This window comes from Anomaloglossus baeobatrachus, chromosome 4 (genome assembly GCF_048569485.1).
Source record: "Anomaloglossus baeobatrachus isolate aAnoBae1 chromosome 4, aAnoBae1.hap1, whole genome shotgun sequence".
NCBI classification, from domain to species: Eukaryota; Metazoa; Chordata; class Amphibia; order Anura; family Aromobatidae; genus Anomaloglossus; species Anomaloglossus baeobatrachus.
This window is the reverse complement of record NC_134356.1, coordinates 677545239-677563240: the sequence shown is the minus strand read 5'-3', so window position 1 is coordinate 677563240 and position 18002 is coordinate 677545239. Positions and strand designations below refer to the sequence as shown.

General features: G+C 33.2%; 22 non-coding genes across 22 annotated transcripts; all 22 read left to right on the top strand.

Moving 5' to 3' along the window:
• Positions 1-650: 650 nt before the first annotated feature.
• TRNAW-CCA (transfer RNA tryptophan (anticodon CCA)) lies at positions 651-722 on the top strand. Its single transcript has one exon. It is a non-coding gene; the product is annotated as a tRNA-Trp (tRNA).
• Positions 723-1433: 711 nt separating this feature from the next.
• TRNAW-CCA (transfer RNA tryptophan (anticodon CCA)) lies at positions 1434-1505 on the top strand. The gene has a single exon. It is a non-coding gene; the product is annotated as a tRNA-Trp (tRNA).
• Positions 1506-2216: 711 nt separating this feature from the next.
• On the top strand, positions 2217-2288 carry TRNAW-CCA (transfer RNA tryptophan (anticodon CCA)). The gene has a single exon. It is a non-coding gene; the product is annotated as a tRNA-Trp (tRNA).
• Positions 2289-2999: 711 nt separating this feature from the next.
• Positions 3000-3071, top strand: TRNAW-CCA (transfer RNA tryptophan (anticodon CCA)). The gene has a single exon. It is a non-coding gene; the product is annotated as a tRNA-Trp (tRNA).
• Positions 3072-3782: 711 nt separating this feature from the next.
• Positions 3783-3854, top strand: TRNAW-CCA (transfer RNA tryptophan (anticodon CCA)). Its single transcript has one exon. It is a non-coding gene; the product is annotated as a tRNA-Trp (tRNA).
• A 711-nt stretch (positions 3855-4565) lies between these two features.
• Positions 4566-4637, top strand: TRNAW-CCA (transfer RNA tryptophan (anticodon CCA)). Its single transcript has one exon. It is a non-coding gene; the product is annotated as a tRNA-Trp (tRNA).
• Positions 4638-5348: 711 nt separating this feature from the next.
• On the top strand, positions 5349-5420 carry TRNAW-CCA (transfer RNA tryptophan (anticodon CCA)). Its single transcript has one exon. It is a non-coding gene; the product is annotated as a tRNA-Trp (tRNA).
• A 711-nt stretch (positions 5421-6131) lies between these two features.
• TRNAW-CCA (transfer RNA tryptophan (anticodon CCA)) lies at positions 6132-6203 on the top strand. Its single transcript has one exon. It is a non-coding gene; the product is annotated as a tRNA-Trp (tRNA).
• Positions 6204-6914: 711 nt separating this feature from the next.
• On the top strand, positions 6915-6986 carry TRNAW-CCA (transfer RNA tryptophan (anticodon CCA)). The gene has a single exon. It is a non-coding gene; the product is annotated as a tRNA-Trp (tRNA).
• A 711-nt stretch (positions 6987-7697) lies between these two features.
• On the top strand, positions 7698-7769 carry TRNAW-CCA (transfer RNA tryptophan (anticodon CCA)). The gene has a single exon. It is a non-coding gene; the product is annotated as a tRNA-Trp (tRNA).
• A 711-nt stretch (positions 7770-8480) lies between these two features.
• On the top strand, positions 8481-8552 carry TRNAW-CCA (transfer RNA tryptophan (anticodon CCA)). The gene has a single exon. It is a non-coding gene; the product is annotated as a tRNA-Trp (tRNA).
• Positions 8553-9263: 711 nt separating this feature from the next.
• On the top strand, positions 9264-9335 carry TRNAW-CCA (transfer RNA tryptophan (anticodon CCA)). The gene has a single exon. It is a non-coding gene; the product is annotated as a tRNA-Trp (tRNA).
• Positions 9336-10046: 711 nt separating this feature from the next.
• On the top strand, positions 10047-10118 carry TRNAW-CCA (transfer RNA tryptophan (anticodon CCA)). The gene has a single exon. It is a non-coding gene; the product is annotated as a tRNA-Trp (tRNA).
• Positions 10119-10829: 711 nt separating this feature from the next.
• On the top strand, positions 10830-10901 carry TRNAW-CCA (transfer RNA tryptophan (anticodon CCA)). Its single transcript has one exon. It is a non-coding gene; the product is annotated as a tRNA-Trp (tRNA).
• A 711-nt stretch (positions 10902-11612) lies between these two features.
• Positions 11613-11684, top strand: TRNAW-CCA (transfer RNA tryptophan (anticodon CCA)). Its single transcript has one exon. It is a non-coding gene; the product is annotated as a tRNA-Trp (tRNA).
• Positions 11685-12395: 711 nt separating this feature from the next.
• On the top strand, positions 12396-12467 carry TRNAW-CCA (transfer RNA tryptophan (anticodon CCA)). The gene has a single exon. It is a non-coding gene; the product is annotated as a tRNA-Trp (tRNA).
• A 711-nt stretch (positions 12468-13178) lies between these two features.
• On the top strand, positions 13179-13250 carry TRNAW-CCA (transfer RNA tryptophan (anticodon CCA)). Its single transcript has one exon. It is a non-coding gene; the product is annotated as a tRNA-Trp (tRNA).
• Positions 13251-14744: 1494 nt separating this feature from the next.
• On the top strand, positions 14745-14816 carry TRNAW-CCA (transfer RNA tryptophan (anticodon CCA)). Its single transcript has one exon. It is a non-coding gene; the product is annotated as a tRNA-Trp (tRNA).
• Positions 14817-15527: 711 nt separating this feature from the next.
• On the top strand, positions 15528-15599 carry TRNAW-CCA (transfer RNA tryptophan (anticodon CCA)). The gene has a single exon. It is a non-coding gene; the product is annotated as a tRNA-Trp (tRNA).
• A 711-nt stretch (positions 15600-16310) lies between these two features.
• On the top strand, positions 16311-16382 carry TRNAW-CCA (transfer RNA tryptophan (anticodon CCA)). The gene has a single exon. It is a non-coding gene; the product is annotated as a tRNA-Trp (tRNA).
• Positions 16383-17093: 711 nt separating this feature from the next.
• On the top strand, positions 17094-17165 carry TRNAW-CCA (transfer RNA tryptophan (anticodon CCA)). The gene has a single exon. It is a non-coding gene; the product is annotated as a tRNA-Trp (tRNA).
• A 711-nt stretch (positions 17166-17876) lies between these two features.
• On the top strand, positions 17877-17948 carry TRNAW-CCA (transfer RNA tryptophan (anticodon CCA)). The gene has a single exon. It is a non-coding gene; the product is annotated as a tRNA-Trp (tRNA).
• Positions 17949-18002: the final 54 nt, after the last annotated feature.

Sequence of the window (18002 nt, the reverse complement as noted above, 5' to 3'; positions counted from 1 at the left end):
AACGGAACCACTTAGACCTCCTGAAAACAGTTGAAGCCATATTTAAACACAGTGTCTGAAAGAGTCATCTTTTAAAACTTTACAAGAAAGAAATCTTCTGAACAATACTGTGATGACGAGAATCTTTGGGAATCCAGATCTGACCATTATAACTTAAAATCACCTCAACATCACCAACAATTTGGTCTTTGTATATATGAAGAAACATGGTCCTCAACTAGATTCTGGATGTTAAATGTAAACCTTTCTTCCTAATAGCAATATGTTAACTCATTCTTGTTTTTGTAGTTTTGGGGTATGGCTAAAAGAATAAAAAAGTCTATACAAATGATATATAAAAATTTTCCAATCTTTATGAAACAAGCATTTTTCTAAATGAAATGTTCCTGGCAAAAATAAACTGAGATATGTTTCTAACTTTATCTTTTGATGTAACATTCGTGTGCCTGACTCATGGAATCACAAAGATGATGATTTCTAGATTCCGATCTTATACTGGAAATCCCTGAATATTAAGATTAAGATGCTCAATCATCCTTGTTTATGTCGTTTTATGATGGTGCGTAAAAGTAGTTACTTTCTGGAACATCTAATGGTAAAGAATCAAATAATATTCAGATTTTATATTGTCAAACACTTATCTTTCAGCTGACCTCGTGGCGCAACGGTAGCGCGTCTGACTCCAGATCAGAAGGTTGCGTGTTCAAATCACGTCGGGGTCAATAGTCTGTTCCTGTTTTTGAAAAATAAGGAAATACAACCATTTTCTACATTCATGTGATGAACGGAACCACTTAGACCTCCTGAAAAAAGTTGAAGCCATATTTAAACACAGTGTCTGAAAGAGTCAACTTTTAAAATTTTAGAAGAAAGAAATCTTCTGAACAATACTGTGATGACGAGAATTTTTGGGAATCCAGATCTGACCATTATAACTTAAAATCACCTCGACATCACCAACAATTTTGTCTTTGTATATATGAAGAAACATGGTCCTCAACTAGATTCTGGATGTTAAATGTAAACCTTTCTTCCTAATAACGATATGTTAACTCATTCTTGTTTTTGTAGTTTTAGGGTATGGCTAAAAGAATAAAAAAGTCTATACAAATGATATATAAAAATTTTCAAATCTTTATGAAACAAGCATTTTTCTAAATGAAATGTTCCTGGCAAAAATAAACTGAGATATGTTTCTAACTTTATCTTTTGATGTAACATTCGTGTGCCTGACTCATGGAATCACAAAGATGATGATTTCTAGATTCCGATCTTAAACTGGAAATCCCTGAATATTAAGATTAAGATGCTCAATCATCCTTGTTTATGTCGTTTTATGATGGTGCGTAAAAGTAGTTACTTTCTGGAACATCTAATGGTAAAGAATCAAATAATATTCAGATTTTATCTTGTCAAACACTTATCTTTCAGCTGACCTCGTGGCGCAACGGTAGCGCGTCTGACTCCAGATCAGAAGGTTGCGTGTTCAAATCACGTCGGGGTCAATAGTCTGTTCCTGTTTTTGAAAAATTAGTAAATACAACCATTTTCTACATTCATGTCATGAACGGAACCACTTAGACCTCCTGAAAACAGTTGAAGCCATATTTAAACACAGTGTCTGAAAGAGTCATCTTTTAAAACTTTACAAGAAAGAAATCTTCTGAACAATACTGTGATGACGAGAATTTTTGGGAATCCAGATCTGACCATTATAACTTAAAATCACCTCAACATCACCAACAATTTGTTCTTTGTATATATGAAGAAACATGGTCCTCAACTAGATTCTGGATGTTAAATGTAATCCTTTCTTCCTAATAGCAATATGTTAACTCATACTTGTTTTTGTAGTTTTGGGGTATGGCTAAAAGAATAAAAAAGTCTATACAAATGATATATAAAAATTTTCCAATCTTTATGAAACAAGCATTTTTCTAAATGAAATGTTCCTGGCAAAAATAAACTGAGATATGTTTCTAACTTTATCTTTTGATGTAACATTCGTGTGCCTGACTCATGGAATCACAAAGATGATGATTTCTAGATTCCGATCTTAAACTGGAAATCCCTGAATATTAAGATTAAGATGCTCAATCATCCTTGTTTATGTCGTTTTATGATGGTGCGTAAAAGTAGTTACTTTCTGGAACATCTAATGGTAAAGAATCAAATAATATTCAGATTTTATCTTGTCAAACACTTATCTTTCAGCTGACCTCGTGGCGCAACGGTAGCGCGTCTGACTCCAGATCAGAAGGTTGCGTGTTCAAATCACGTCGGGGTCAATAGTCTGTTCCTGTTTTTGAAAAATTAGTAAATACAACCATTTTCTACATTCATGTCATGAACGGAACCACTTAGACCTCCTGAAAACAGTTGAAGCCATATTTAAACACAGTGTCTGAAAGAGTCATCTTTTAAAACTTTACAAGAAAGAAATCTTCTGAACAATACTGTGATGACGAGAATTTTTGGGAATCCAGATCTGACCATTATAACTTAAAATCACCTCAACATCACCAACAATTTGTTCTTTGTATATATGAAGAAACATGGTCCTCAACTAGATTCTGGATGTTAAATGTAAACCTTTCTTCCTAATAGCAATATGTTAACTCATTCTTGTTTTTGTAGTTTTGGGGTATGGCTAAAAGAATAAAAAAGTCTATACAAATGATATATAAAAATTTTCAAATCTTTATGAAACAAGCATTTTTCTAAATGAAATGTTCCTGGCAAAAATAAACTGAGATATGTTTCTAACTTTATCTTTTGATGTAACATTCGTGTGCCTGACTCATGGAATCACAAAGATGATGATTTCTAGATTCCGATCTTAAACTGGAAATCCCTGAATATTAAGATTAAGATGCTCAATCATCCTTGTTTATGTCGTTTTATGATGGTGCGTAAAAGTAGTTACTTTCTGGAACATCTAATGGTAAAGAATCAAATAATATTCAGATTTTATCTTGTCAAACACTTATCTTTCAGCTGACCTCGTGGCGCAACGGTAGCGCGTCTGACTCCAGATCAGAAGGTTGCGTGTTCAAATCACGTCGGGGTCAATAGTCTGTTCCTGTTTTTGAAAAATTAGTAAATACAACCATTTTCTACATTCATGTCATGAACGGAACCACTTAGACCTCCTGAAAACAGTTGAAGCCATATTTAAACACAGTGTCTGAAAGAGTCATCTTTTAAAACTTTACAAGAAAGAAATCTTCTGAACAATACTGTGATGACGAGAATTTTTGGGAATCCAGATCTGACCATTATAACTTAAAATCACCTCAACATCACCAACAATTTGTTCTTTGTATATATGAAGAAACATGGTCCTCAACTAGATTCTGGATGTTAAATGTAAACCTTTCTTCCTAATAGCAATATGTTAACTCATTCTTGTTTTTGTAGTTTTGGGGTATGGCTAAAAGAATAAAAAAGTCTATACAAATGATATATAAAAATTTTCAAATCTTTATGAAACAAGCATTTTTCTAAATGAAATGTTCCTGGCAAAAATAAACTGAGATATGTTTCTAACTTTATCTTTTGATGTAACATTCGTGTGCCTGACTCATGGAATCACAAAGATGATAATTTCTAGATTCCGATCTTAAACTGGAAATCCCTGAATATTAAGATTAAGATGCTCAATCATCCTTGTTCATGTCGTTTTATGATGGTGCGTAAAAGTAGTTACTTTCTGGAACATCTAATGGTAAAGAATCAAATAATATTCAGATTTTATCTTGTCAAACACTTATCTTTCAGCTGACCTCGTGGCGCAACGGTAGCGCGTCTGACTCCAGATCAGAAGGTTGCGTGTTCAAATCACGTCGGGGTCAATAGTCTGTTCCTGTTTTTGAAAAATTAGGAAATACAACCATTTTCTACATTCATGTCATGAACGGAACCACTTAGACCTCCTGAAAACAGTTGAAGCCATATTTAAACACAGTGTCTGAAAGAGTCATCTTTTAAAACTTTACAAGAAAGAAATCTTCTGAACAATACTGTGATGACGAGAATTTTTGGGAATCCAGATCTGACCATTATAACTTAAAATCACCTCAACATCACCAACAATTTGTTCTTTGTATATATAAAGAAACATGGTCCTCAACTAGATTCTGGATGTTAAATGTAAACCTTTCTTCCTAATAGCAATATGTTAACTCATTCTTGTTTTTGTAGTTTTGGGGTATGGCTAAAAGAATAAAAAAGTCTATACAAATGATATATAAAAATTTTCCAATCTTTATGAAACAAGCATTTTTCTAAATTAAATGTTCCTGGCAAAAATAAACTGAGATATGTTTCTAACTTTATCTTTTGATGTAACATTCGTGTGCCTGACTCATGGAATCACAAAGATGATGATTTCTAGATTCCGATCTTAAACTGGAAATCCCTAAATATTAAGATTAAGATGCTCAATCATCCTTGTTTATGTCGTTTTATGATGGTGCGTAAAAGTAGTTACTTTCTGGAACATCTAATGGTAAAGAATCAAATAATATTCAGATTTTATCTTGTCAAACACTTATCTTTTAGCTGACCTCGTGGCGCAACGGTAGCGCGTCTGACTCCAGATCAGAAGGTTGCGTGTTCAAATCACGTCGGGGTCAATAGTCTGTTCCTGTTTTTGAAAAATTAGGAAATACAACCATTTTCTACATTCATGTCATGAACGGAACCACTTAGACCTCCTGAAAACAGTTGAAGCCATATTTAAACACAGTGTCTGAAAGAGTCATCTTTTAAAACTTTACAAGAAAGAAATCTTCTGAACAATACTGTGATGACGAGAATTTTTGGGAATCCAGATCTGACCATTATAACTTAAAATCACCTCAACATCACCAACAATTTGTTCTTTGTATATATGAAGAAACATGGTCCTCAACTAGATTCTGGATGTTAAATGTAAACCTTTCTTCCTAATAGCAATATGTTAACTCATTCTTGTTTTTGTAGTTTTGGGGTATGGCTAAAAGAATAAAAAAGTCTATACAAATAATATATAAAAAATTTCAAATCTTTATGAAACAAGCATTTTTCTAAATGAAATGTTCCTGGCAAAAATAAACTGAGATATGTTTCTAACTTTATCTTTTGATGTAACATTCGTGTGCCTGACTCATGGAATCACAAAGATGATGATTTCTAGATTCCGATCTTAAACTGGAAATCCCTGAATATTAAGATTAAGATGCTCAATCATCCTTGTTTATGTCGTTTTATGATGGTGCGTAAAAGTAGTTACTTTCTGGAACATCTAATGGTAAAGAATCAAATAATATTCAGATTTTATCTTGTCAAACACTTATCTTTCAGCTGATCTCGTGGCGCAACGGTAGCGCGTCTGACTCCAGATCAGAAGGTTGCGTGTTCAAATCACGTCGGGGTCAATAGTCTGTTCCTGGTTTTGAAAAATTAGTAAATACAACCATTTTCTACATTCATGTCATGAACGGAACCACCTAGACCTCCTGAAAACAGTTGAAGCCATATTTAAACACAGTGTCTGAAAGAGTCATCTTTTAAAACTTTACAAGAAAGAAATCTTCTGAACAATACTGTGATGACGAGAATTTTTGGGAATCCAGATCTGACCATTATAACTTAAAATCACCTCAACATCACCAACAATTTGGTCTTTGTATATATGAAGAAACATGGTCCTCAACTAGATTCTGGATGTTAAATGTAAACCTTTCTTCCTAATAGCAATATGTTAACTCATTCTTGTTTTTGTAGTTTTGGGGTATGGCTAAAAGAATAAAAAATTCTATACAAATGATATATAAAAATTTTCAAATCTTTATGAAACAAGCATTTTTCTAAATGAAATGTTCCTGGCAAAAATAAACTGAGATATGTTTCTAACTTTATCTTTTGATGTAACATTCGTGTGCCTGACTCATGGAATCACAAAGATGATGATTTCTAGATTCCGATCTTAAACTGGAAATCCCTGAATATTAAGATTAAGATGCTCAATCATCCTTGTTTATGTCGTTTTATGATGGTGCGTAAAAGTAGTTACTTTCTGGAACATCTAATGGTAAAGAATCAAATAATATTCAGATTTTATCTTGTCAAACACTTATGTTTCAGCTGACCTCGTGGCGCAACGGTTGCGCGTCCGACTCCATATCAGAAGGTTGCGTGTTCAAATCACGTCGGGGTCAATAGTCTGTTCCTGTTTTTGAAAAATTAGGAAATACAACCATTTTCTACAATTATGTCATGAACGGAACCACTTAGACCTCCTGAAAACAGTTGAAGCCATATTTAAACACAGTGTCTGAAAGAGTCATCTTTTAAAACTTTACAAGAAAGAAATCTTCTGAACAATACTGTGATGACGAGAATTTTTGGGAATCCAGATCTGACCATTATAACTTAAAATCACCTCAACATCACCAACAATTTGTTCTTTGTATATATGAAGAAACATGGTCCTCAACTAGATTCTGGATGTTAAATGTAAACCTTTCTTCCTAATAGCAATATGTTAACTCATTCTTGTTTTTGTAGTTTTGGGGTATGGCTAAAAGAATAAAAAAGTCTATACAAATGATATATAAAAATTTTCCAATCTTTATGAAACAAGCATTTTTCTAAATTAAATGTTCCTGGCAAAAATAAACTGAGATATGTTTCTAACTTTATCTTTTGATGTAACATTCGTGTGCCTGACTCATGGAATCACAAAGATGATGATTTCTAGATTCCGATCTTAAACTGGAAATCCCTAAATATTAAGATTAAGATGCTCAATCATCCTTGTTTATGTCGTTTTATGATGGTGCGTAAAAGTAGTTACTTTCTGGAACATCTAATGGTAAAGAATCAAATAATATTCAGATTTTATCTTGTCAAACACTTATCTTTTAGCTGACCTCGTGGCGCAACGGTAGCGCGTCTGACTCCAGATCAGAAGGTTGCGTGTTCAAATCACGTCGGGGTCAATAGTCTGTTCCTGTTTTTGAAAAATTAGGAAATACAACCATTTTCTACATTCATGTCATGAACGGAACCACTTAGACCTCCTGAAAACAGTTGAAGCCATATTTAAACACAGTGTCTGAAAGAGTCATCTTTTAAAACTTTACAAGAAAGAAATCTTCTGAACAATACTGTGATGACGAGAATTTTTGGGAATCCAGATCTGACCATTATAACTTAAAATCACCTCAACATCACCAACAATTTGTTCTTTGTATATATGAAGAAACATGGTCCTCAACTAGATTCTGGATGTTAAATGTAAACCTTTCTTCCTAATAGCAATATGTTAACTCATTCTTGTTTTTGTAGTTTTGGGGTATGGCTAAAAGAATAAAAAAGTCTATACAAATAATATATAAAAAATTTCAAATCTTTATGAAACAAGCATTTTTCTAAATGAAATGTTCCTGGCAAAAATAAACTGAGATATGTTTCTAACTTTATCTTTTGATGTAACATTCGTGTGCCTGACTCATGGAATCACAAAGATGATGATTTCTAGATTCCGATCTTAAACTGGAAATCCCTGAATATTAAGATTAAGATGCTCAATCATCCTTGTTTATGTCGTTTTATGATGGTGCGTAAAAGTAGTTACTTTCTGGAACATCTAATGGTAAAGAATCAAATAATATTCAGATTTTATCTTGTCAAACACTTATCTTTCAGCTGATCTCGTGGCGCAACGGTAGCGCGTCTGACTCCAGATCAGAAGGTTGCGTGTTCAAATCACGTCGGGGTCAATAGTCTGTTCCTGGTTTTGAAAAATTAGTAAATACAACCATTTTCTACATTCATGTCATGAACGGAACCACCTAGACCTCCTGAAAACAGTTGAAGCCATATTTAAACACAGTGTCTGAAAGAGTCATCTTTTAAAACTTTACAAGAAAGAAATCTTCTGAACAATACTGTGATGACGAGAATTTTTGGGAATCCAGATCTGACCATTATAACTTAAAATCACCTCAACATCACCAACAATTTGGTCTTTGTATATATGAAGAAACATGGTCCTCAACTAGATTCTGGATGTTAAATGTAAACCTTTCTTCCTAATAGCAATATGTTAACTCATTCTTGTTTTTGTAGTTTTGGGGTATGGCTAAAAGAATAAAAAATTCTATACAAATGATATATAAAAATTTTCAAATCTTTATGAAACAAGCATTTTTCTAAATGAAATGTTCCTGGCAAAAATAAACTGAGATATGTTTCTAACTTTATCTTTTGATGTAACATTCGTGTGCCTGACTCATGGAATCACAAAGATGATGATTTCTAGATTCCGATCTTAAACTGGAAATCCCTGAATATTAAGATTAAGATGCTCAATCATCCTTGTTTATGTCGTTTTATGATGGTGCGTAAAAGTAGTTACTTTCTGGAACATCTAATGGTAAAGAATCAAATAATATTCAGATTTTATCTTGTCAAACACTTATGTTTCAGCTGACCTCGTGGCGCAACGGTTGCGCGTCCGACTCCATATCAGAAGGTTGCGTGTTCAAATCACGTCGGGGTCAATAGTCTGTTCCTGTTTTTGAAAAATTAGGAAATACAACCATTTTCTACAATTATGTCATGAACGGAACCACTTAGACCTCCTGAAAACAGTTGAAGCCATATTTAAACACAGTGTCTGAAAGAGTCATCTTTTAAAACTTTACAAGAAAGAAATCTTCTGAACAATACTGTGATGACGAGAATTTTTGGGAATCCAGATCTGACCATTATAACTTAAAATCACCTCAACATCACCAACAATTTGTTCTTTGTATATATGAAGAAACATGGTCCTCAACTAGATTCTGGATGTTAAATGTAAACCTTTCTTCCTAATAGCAATATGTTAACTCATTCTTGTTTTTGTAGTTTTGGGGTATGGCTAAAAGAATAAAAAAGTCTATACAAATGATATATAAAAATTTTCCAATCTTTATGAAACAAGCATTTTTCTAAATTAAATGTTCCTGGCAAAAATAAACTGAGATATGTTTCTAACTTTATCTTTTGATGTAACATTCGTGTGCCTGACTCATGGAATCACAAAGATGATGATTTCTAGATTCCGATCTTAAACTGGAAATCCCTGAATATTAAGATTAAGATGCTCAATCATCCTTGTTTATGTCGTTTTATGATGGTGCGTAAAAGTAGTTACTTTCTGGAACATCTAATGGTAAAGAATCAAATAATATTCAGATTTTATCTTGTCAAACACTTATCTTTCAGCTGACCTCGTGGCGCAACGGTAGCGCGTCTGACTCCAGATCAGAAGGTTGCGTGTTCAAATCACGTCGGGGTCAATAGTCTGTTACTGTTTTTGAAAAATTAGGAAGTACAACCATTTTCTACATTCATGTCATGAACGGAACCACTTAGACCTCCTGAAAACAGTTGAAGCCATATTTAAACACAGTGTCTGAAAGAGTCATCTTTTAAAACTTTACAAGAAAGAAATCTTCTGAACAATACTGTGATGACGAGAATTTTTGGGAATCCAGATCTGACCATTATAACTTAAAATCACCTCAACATCACCAACAATTTGTTCTTTGTATATATAAAGAAACATGGTCCTCAACTAGATTCTGGATGTTAAATGTAAACCTTTCTTCCTAATAGCAATATGTTAACTCATTCTTGTTTTTGTAGTTTTGGGGTATGGCTAAAAGAATAAAAAAGTCTATACAAATGATATATAAAAATTTTCCAATCTTTATGAAACAAGCATTTTTCTAAATTAAATGTTCCTGGCAAAAATAAACTGAGATATGTTTCTAACTTTATCTTTTGATGTAACATTCGTGTGCCTGACTCATGGAATCACAAAGATGATGATTTCTAGATTCCGATCTTAAACTGGAAATCCCTAAATGTTAAGATTAAGATGCTCAATCATCCTTGTTTATGTCGTTTTATGATGGTGCGTAAAAGTAGTTACTTTCTGGAACATCTAATGGTAAAGAATCAAATAATATTCAGATTTTATCTTGTCAAACACTTATCTTTCAGCTGACCTCGTGGCGCAACGGTAGCGCGTCTGACTCCAGATCAGAAGGTTGCGTGTTCAAATCACGTCGGGGTCAATAGTCTGTTCCTGTTTTTGAAAAATTAGGAAATACAACCATTTTCTACATTCATGTCATGAACGGAACCACTTAGACCTCCTGAAAACAGTTGAAGCCATATTTAAACACAGTGTCTGAAAGAGTCATCTTTTAAAACTTTACAAGAAAGAAATCTTCTGAACAATACTGTGATGACGAGAATTTTTGGGAATCCAGATCTGACCATTATAACTTAAAATCACCTCAACATCACCAACAATTTGTTCTTTGTATATATGAAGAAACATGGTCCTCAACTAGATTCTGGATGTTAAATGTAAACCTTTCTTCCTAATAGCAATATGTTAACTCATTCTTGTTTTTGTAGTTTTGGGGTATGGCTAAAAGAATAAAAAAGTCTATACAAATAATATATGAAAATTTTCAAATCTTTATGAAACAAGCATTTTTCTAAATGAAATGTTCCTGGCAAAAATAAACTGAGATATGTTTCTAACTTTATCTTTTGATGTAACATTCGTGTGCCTGACTCATGGAATCACAAAGATGATGATTTCTAGATTCCGATCTTAAACTGGAAATCCCTGAATATTAAGATTAAGATGCTCAATCATCCTTGTTTATGTCGTTTTATGATGGTGCGTAAAAGTAGTTACTTTCTGGAACATCTAATGGTAAAGAATCAAATAATATTCAGATTTTATCTTGTCAAACACTTATCTTTCAGCTGACCTCGTGGCGCAACGGTAGCGCGTCTGACTCCAGATCAGAAGGTTGCGTGTTCAAATCACGTCGGGGTCAATAGTCTGTTCCTGGTTTTGAAAAATTAGTAAATACAACCATTTTCTACATTCATGTCATGAACGGAACCACTTAGACCTCCTGAAAACAGTTGAAGCCATATTTAAACACAGTGTCTGAAAGAGTCATCTTTTAAAACTTTACAAGAAAGAAATCTTCTGAACAATACTGTGATGACGAGAATCTTTGGGAATCCAGATCTGACCATTATAACTTAAAATCACCTCAACATCACCAACAATTTGGTCTTTGTATATATGAAGAAACATGGTCCTCAACTAGATTCTGGATGTTAAATGTAAACCTTTCTTCCTAATAGCAATATGTTAACTCATTCTTGTTTTTGTAGTTTTGGGGTATGGCTAAAAGAATAAAAAAGTCTATACAAATGATATATAAAAATTTTCCAATCTTTATGAAACAAGCATTTTTCTAAATGAAATGTTCCTGGCAAAAATAAACTGAGATATGTTTCTAACTTTATCTTTTGATGTAACATTCGTGTGCCTGACTCATGGAATCACAAAGATGATGATTTCTAGATTCCGATCTTATACTGGAAATCCCTGAATATTAAGATTAAGATGCTCAATCATCCTTGTTTATGTCGTTTTATGATGGTGCGTAAAAGTAGTTACTTTCTGGAACATCTAATGGTAAAGAATCAAATAATATTCAGATTTTATATTGTCAAACACTTATCTTTCAGCTGACCTCGTGGCGCAACGGTAGCGCGTCTGACTCCAGATCAGAAGGTTGCGTGTTCAAATCACGTCGGGGTCAATAGTCTGTTCCTGTTTTTGAAAAATAAGGAAATACAACCATTTTCTACATTCATGTGATGAACGGAACCACTTAGACCTCCTGAAAAAAGTTGAAGCCATATTTAAACACAGTGTCTGAAAGAGTCAACTTTTAAAATTTTAGAAGAAAGAAATCTTCTGAACAATACTGTGATGACGAGAATTTTTGGGAATCCAGATCTGACCATTATAACTTAAAATCACCTCGACATCACCAACAATTTTGTCTTTGTATATATGAAGAAACATGGTCCTCAACTAGATTCTGGATGTTAAATGTAAACCTTTCTTCCTAATAACGATATGTTAACTCATTCTTGTTTTTGTAGTTTTAGGGTATGGCTAAAAGAATAAAAAAGTCTATACAAATGATATATAAAAATTTTCAAATCTTTATGAAACAAGCATTTTTCTAAATGAAATGTTCCTGGCAAAAATAAACTGAGATATGTTTCTAACTTTATCTTTTGATGTAACATTCGTGTGCCTGACTCATGGAATCACAAAGATGATGATTTCTAGATTCCGATCTTAAACTGGAAATCCCTGAATATTAAGATTAAGATGCTCAATCATCCTTGTTTATGTCGTTTTATGATGGTGCGTAAAAGTAGTTACTTTCTGGAACATCTAATGGTAAAGAATCAAATAATATTCAGATTTTATCTTGTCAAACACTTATCTTTCAGCTGACCTCGTGGCGCAACGGTAGCGCGTCTGACTCCAGATCAGAAGGTTGCGTGTTCAAATCACGTCGGGGTCAATAGTCTGTTCCTGTTTTTGAAAAATTAGTAAATACAACCATTTTCTACATTCATGTCATGAACGGAACCACTTAGACCTCCTGAAAAGAGTTGAAGCCATATTTAAACACAGTGTCTGAAAGAGTCATCTTTTAAAACTTTACAAGAAAGAAATCTTCTGAACAATACTGTGATGACGAGAATTTTTGGGAATCCAGATCTGACCATTATAACTTAAAATCACCTCAACATCACCAACAATTTGTTCTTTGTATATATGAAGAAACATGGTCCTCAACTAGATTCTGGATGTTAAATGTAAACCTTTCTTCCTAATAGCAATATGTTAACTCATACTTGTTTTTGTAGTTTTGGGGTATGGCTAAAAGAATAAAAAAGTCTATACAAATGATATATAAAAATTTTCCAATCTTTATGAAACAAGCATTTTTCTAAATGAAATGTTCCTGGCAAAAATAAACTGAGATATGTTTCTAACTTTATCTTTTGATGTAACATTCGTGTGCCTGACTCATGGAATCACAAAGATGATGATTTCTAGATTCCGATCTTAAACTGGAAATCCCTGAATATTAAGATTAAGATGCTCAATCATCCTTGTTTATGTCGTTTTATGATGGTGCGTAAAAGTAGTTACTTTCTGGAACATCTAATGGTAAAGAATCAAATAATATTCAGATTTTATCTTGTCAAACACTTATCTTTCAGCTGACCTCGTGGCGCAACGGTAGCGCGTCTGACTCCAGATCAGAAGGTTGCGTGTTCAAATCACGTCGGGGTCAATAGTCTGTTCCTGTTTTTGAAAAATTAGTAAATACAACCATTTTCTACATTCATGTCATGAACGGAACCACTTAGACCTCCTGAAAACAGTTGAAGCCATATTTAAACACAGTGTCTAAAAGAGTCATCTTTTAAAACTTTACAAGAAAGAAATCTTCTGAACAATACTGTGATGACGAGAATTTTTGGGAATCCAGATCTGACCATTATAACTTAAAATCACCTCAACATCACCAACAATTTGATCTTTGTATATATGAAGAAACATGGTCCTCAACTAGATTCTGGATGTTAAATGTAAACCTTTCTTCCTAATAGCAATATGTTAACTCATTCTTGTTTTTGTAGTTTTGGGGTATGGCTAAAAGAATAAAAAAGTCTATACAAATGATATATAAAAATTTTCAAATCTTTATGAAACAAGCATTTTTCTAAATGAAATGTTCCTGGCAAAAATAAACTGAGATATGTTTCTAACTTTATCTTTTGATGTAATATTCGTGTGCCTGACTCATGGAATCACAAAGATGATGATTTCTAGATTCCGATCTTAAACTGGAAATCCCTGAATATTAAGATTAAGATGCTCAATCATCCTTGTTTATGTCGTTTTATGATGGTGCGTAAAAGTAGTTACTTTCTGGAGCATCTAATGGTAAAGAATCAAATAATATTCAGATTTTATCTTGTCAAACACTTATCTTTCAGCTGACCTCGTGGCGCAACGGTAGCGCGTCTGGCTCCAGATCAGAAGGTTGCGTGTTCAAATCACATCGCGGTCAATAGTCTGTTCCTGTTTTTGAAAAATTAGGAAATACAACCATTTTCTACATTCATGTCATGAACGGAACCACTTAGACCTCCTGAAAACAGATGAAGCCATATTTAAACACAGTGTCTAAAAGAGTCATCTTTTAAAACTTTACAAGAAAGAAATCTTCTGAACAATACTGTGATGACGAGAATTTTTGGGAATCCAGATCTGACCATTATAACTTAAAATCACCTCAACATCACCAACAATTTGATCTTTGTATATATGAAGAAACATGGTCCTCAACTAGATTCTGGATGTTAAATGTAAACCTTTCTTCCTAATAGCAATATGTTAACTCATTCTTGTTTTTGTAGTTTTGGGGTATGGCTAAAAGAATAAAAAAGTCTATACAAATGATATATAAAAATTTTCAAATCTTTATGAAACAAGCATTTTTCTAAATGAAATGTTCCTGGCAAAAATAAACTGAGATATGTTTCTAACTTTATCTTTTGATGTAACATTCGTGTGCCTGACTCATGGAATCACAAAGATGATGATTTCTAGATTCCGATCTTAAACTGGAAATCCCTGAATATTAAGATTAAGATGCTCAATCATCCTTGTTTATGTCGTTTTATGATGGTGCGTAAAAGTAGTTACTTTCTGGAACATCTAATGGTAAAGAATCAAATAATATTCAGATTTTATATTGTCAAACACTTATCTTTCAGCTGACCTCGTGGCGCAACGGTAGCGCGTCTGACTCCAGATCAGAAGTTTGCGTGTTCAAATCACGTCGGGGTCAATAGTCTGTTCCTGTTTTTGAAAAATTAGGAAATACAACCATTTTCTACATTCATGTCATGAACGGAACCACTTAGACCTCCTGAAAACAGATGAAGCCATATTTAAACACAGTGTCTAAAAGAGTCATCTTTTAAAACTTTACAAGAAAGAAATCTTCTGAACAATACTGTGATGACGAGAATTTTTGGGAATCCAGATCTGACCATTATAACTTAAAATCACCTCAACATCACCAACAATTTGATCTTTGTATATATGAAGAAACATGGTCCTCAACTAGATTCTGGATGTTAAATGTAAACCTTTCTTCCTAATAGCAATATGTTAACTCATTCTTGTTTTTGTAGTTTTGGGGTATGGCTAAAAGAATAAAAAAGTCTATACAAATGATATATAAAAATTTTCAAATCTTTATGAAACAAGCATTTTTCTAAATGAAATGTTCCTGGCAAAAATAAACTGAGATATGTTTCTAACTTTATCTTTTGATGTAACATTCGTGTGCATGACTCATGGAATCACAAAGATGATGATTTCTAGATTCCGATCTTAAACTGGAAATCCCTGAATATTAAGATTAAGATGCTCAATCATCCTTGTTTATGTCGTTTTATGATGGTGCGTAAAAGTAGTTACTTTCTGGAGCATCTAATGGTAAAGAATCAAATAATATTCAGATTTTATCTTGTCAAACACTTATCTTTCAGCTGACCTCGTGGCGCAACGGTAGCGCGTCTGACTCCAGATCAGAAGGTTGCGTGTTCAAATCACGTCGGGGTCAATAGTCTGTTCCTGTTTTTGAAAAATTAGGAAATACAACCATTTTCTACATTCATGTCATGAACGGAACCACTTAGACCTCCTGAAAACAGTTGAAGCCATATTTAAACACAGTGTCTAAAAGAGTCATCTTTTAAAACTTTACAAGAAAGAAATCTTCTGAACAATACTGTGATGACGAGAATTTTTGGGAATCCAGATCTGACCATTATAACTTAAAATCACCTCAACATCACCAACAATTTGGTCTTTGTATATATGAAGAAACATGGTCCTCAACTAGATTCTGGATGTTAAATGTAAACCTTTCTTCCTAATAGCAATATGTTAACTCATTCTTGTTTTTGTAGTTTTGGGGTATGGCTAAAAGAATAAAAAAGTCTATACAAATGATATATAAAAATTTTCCAATCTTTATGAAACAAGCATTTTTCTAAATGAAATGTTCCTGGCAAAAATAAACTGAGATATGTTTCTAACTTTATCTTTTGATGTAACATTCGTGTGCCTGACTCATGGAATCACAAAGATGATGATTTCTAGATTCCGATCTTAAACTGGAAATCCCTGAATATTAAGATTAAGATGCTCAATCATCCTTGTTTATGTCGTTTTATGATGGTGCGTAAAAGTAGTTACTTTCTGGAACATCTAATGGTAAAGAATCAAATAATATTCAGATTTTATATTGTCAAACACTTATCTTTCAGCTGACCTCGTGGCGCAACGGTAGCGCGTCTGACTCCAGATCAGAAGGTTGCGTGTTCAAATCACGTCGGGGTCAATAGTCTGTTCCTGTTTTTGAAAAATAAGGAAATACAACCATTTTCTACATTCATGTCATGAACGGAACCACTTAGACCTCCTGAAAAAAGTTGAAGCCATATTTAAACACAGTGTCTGAAAGAGTCAACTTTTAAAATTTTACAAGAAAGAAATCTTCTGAACAATACTGTGATGACGAGAATTTTTGGGAATCCAGATCTGACCATTATAACTTAAAATCACCTCGACATCACCAACAATTTTGTCTTTGTATATATGAAGAAACATGGTCCTCAACTAGATTCTGGATGTTAAATGTAAACCTTTCTTCCTAATAACGATATGTTAACTCATTCTTGTTTTTGTAGTTTTAGGGTATGGCTAAAAGAATAAAAAAGTCTATACAAATGATATATAAAAATTTTCAAATCTTTATGAAACAAGCATTTTTCTAAATGAAATGTTCCTGGCAAAAATAAACTGAGATATGTTTCTAACTTTATCTTTTGATGTAACATTCGTGTGCCTGACTCATGGAATCACAAAGATGATAATTTCTAGATTCCGATCTTAAACTGGAAATCCCTGAATATTAAGATTAAGATGCTCAATCATCCTTGTTTATGTCGTTTTATGATGGTGCGTAAAAGTAGTTACTTTCTGGAACATCTAATGGTAAAGAATCAAATAATATTCAGATTTTATATTGTCAAACACTTATCTTTCAGCTGACCTCGTGGCGCAACGGTAGCGCGTCTGACTCCAGATCAGAAGGTTGCGTGTTCAAATCACGTCGGGGTCAATAGTCTGTTCCTGTTTTTGAAAAATAAGGAAATACAACCATTTTCTACATTCATGTCATGAACGGAACCACTTAGACCTCCTGAAAAAAGTTGAAGCCATATTTAAACACAGTGTCTGAAAGAGTCAACTTTTAAAATTTTACAAGAAAGAAATCTTCTGAACAATACTGTGATGACGAGAATTTTTGGGAATCCAGATCTGACCATTATAACTTAAAATCACCTCGACATCACCAACAATTTTGTCTTTGTATATATGAAGAAACATGGTCCTCAACTAGATTCTGGATGTTAAATGTAAACCTTTCTTCCTAATAACGATATGTTAACTCATTCTTGTTTTTGTAGTTTTGGGGTATGGCTAAAAGAATAAAAAAGTCTATACAAATGATATATAAAAATTTTCCAATCTTTATGAAACAAGCATTTTTCTAAATGAAATGTTCCTGGCAAAAATAAACTGAGATATGTTTCTAACTTTATCTTTTGATGTAACATTCGTGTGCCTGACTCATGGAATCACAAAGATGATAATTTCTAGATTCCGATCTTAAACTGGAAATCCCTGAATATTAAGATTAAGATGCTCAATCATCCTTGTTCATGTCGTTTTATGATGGTGCGTAAAAGTAGTTACTTTCTGGAACATCTAATGGTAAAGAATCAAATAATATTCAGATTTTATCTTGTCAAACACTTATCTTTCAGCTGACCTCGTGGCGCAACGGTAGCGCGTCTGACTCCAGATCAGAAGGTTGCGTGTTCAAATCACGTCGGGGTCAATAGTCTGTTCCTGTTTTTGAAAAATTAGTAAATACAACCATTTTCTACATTCA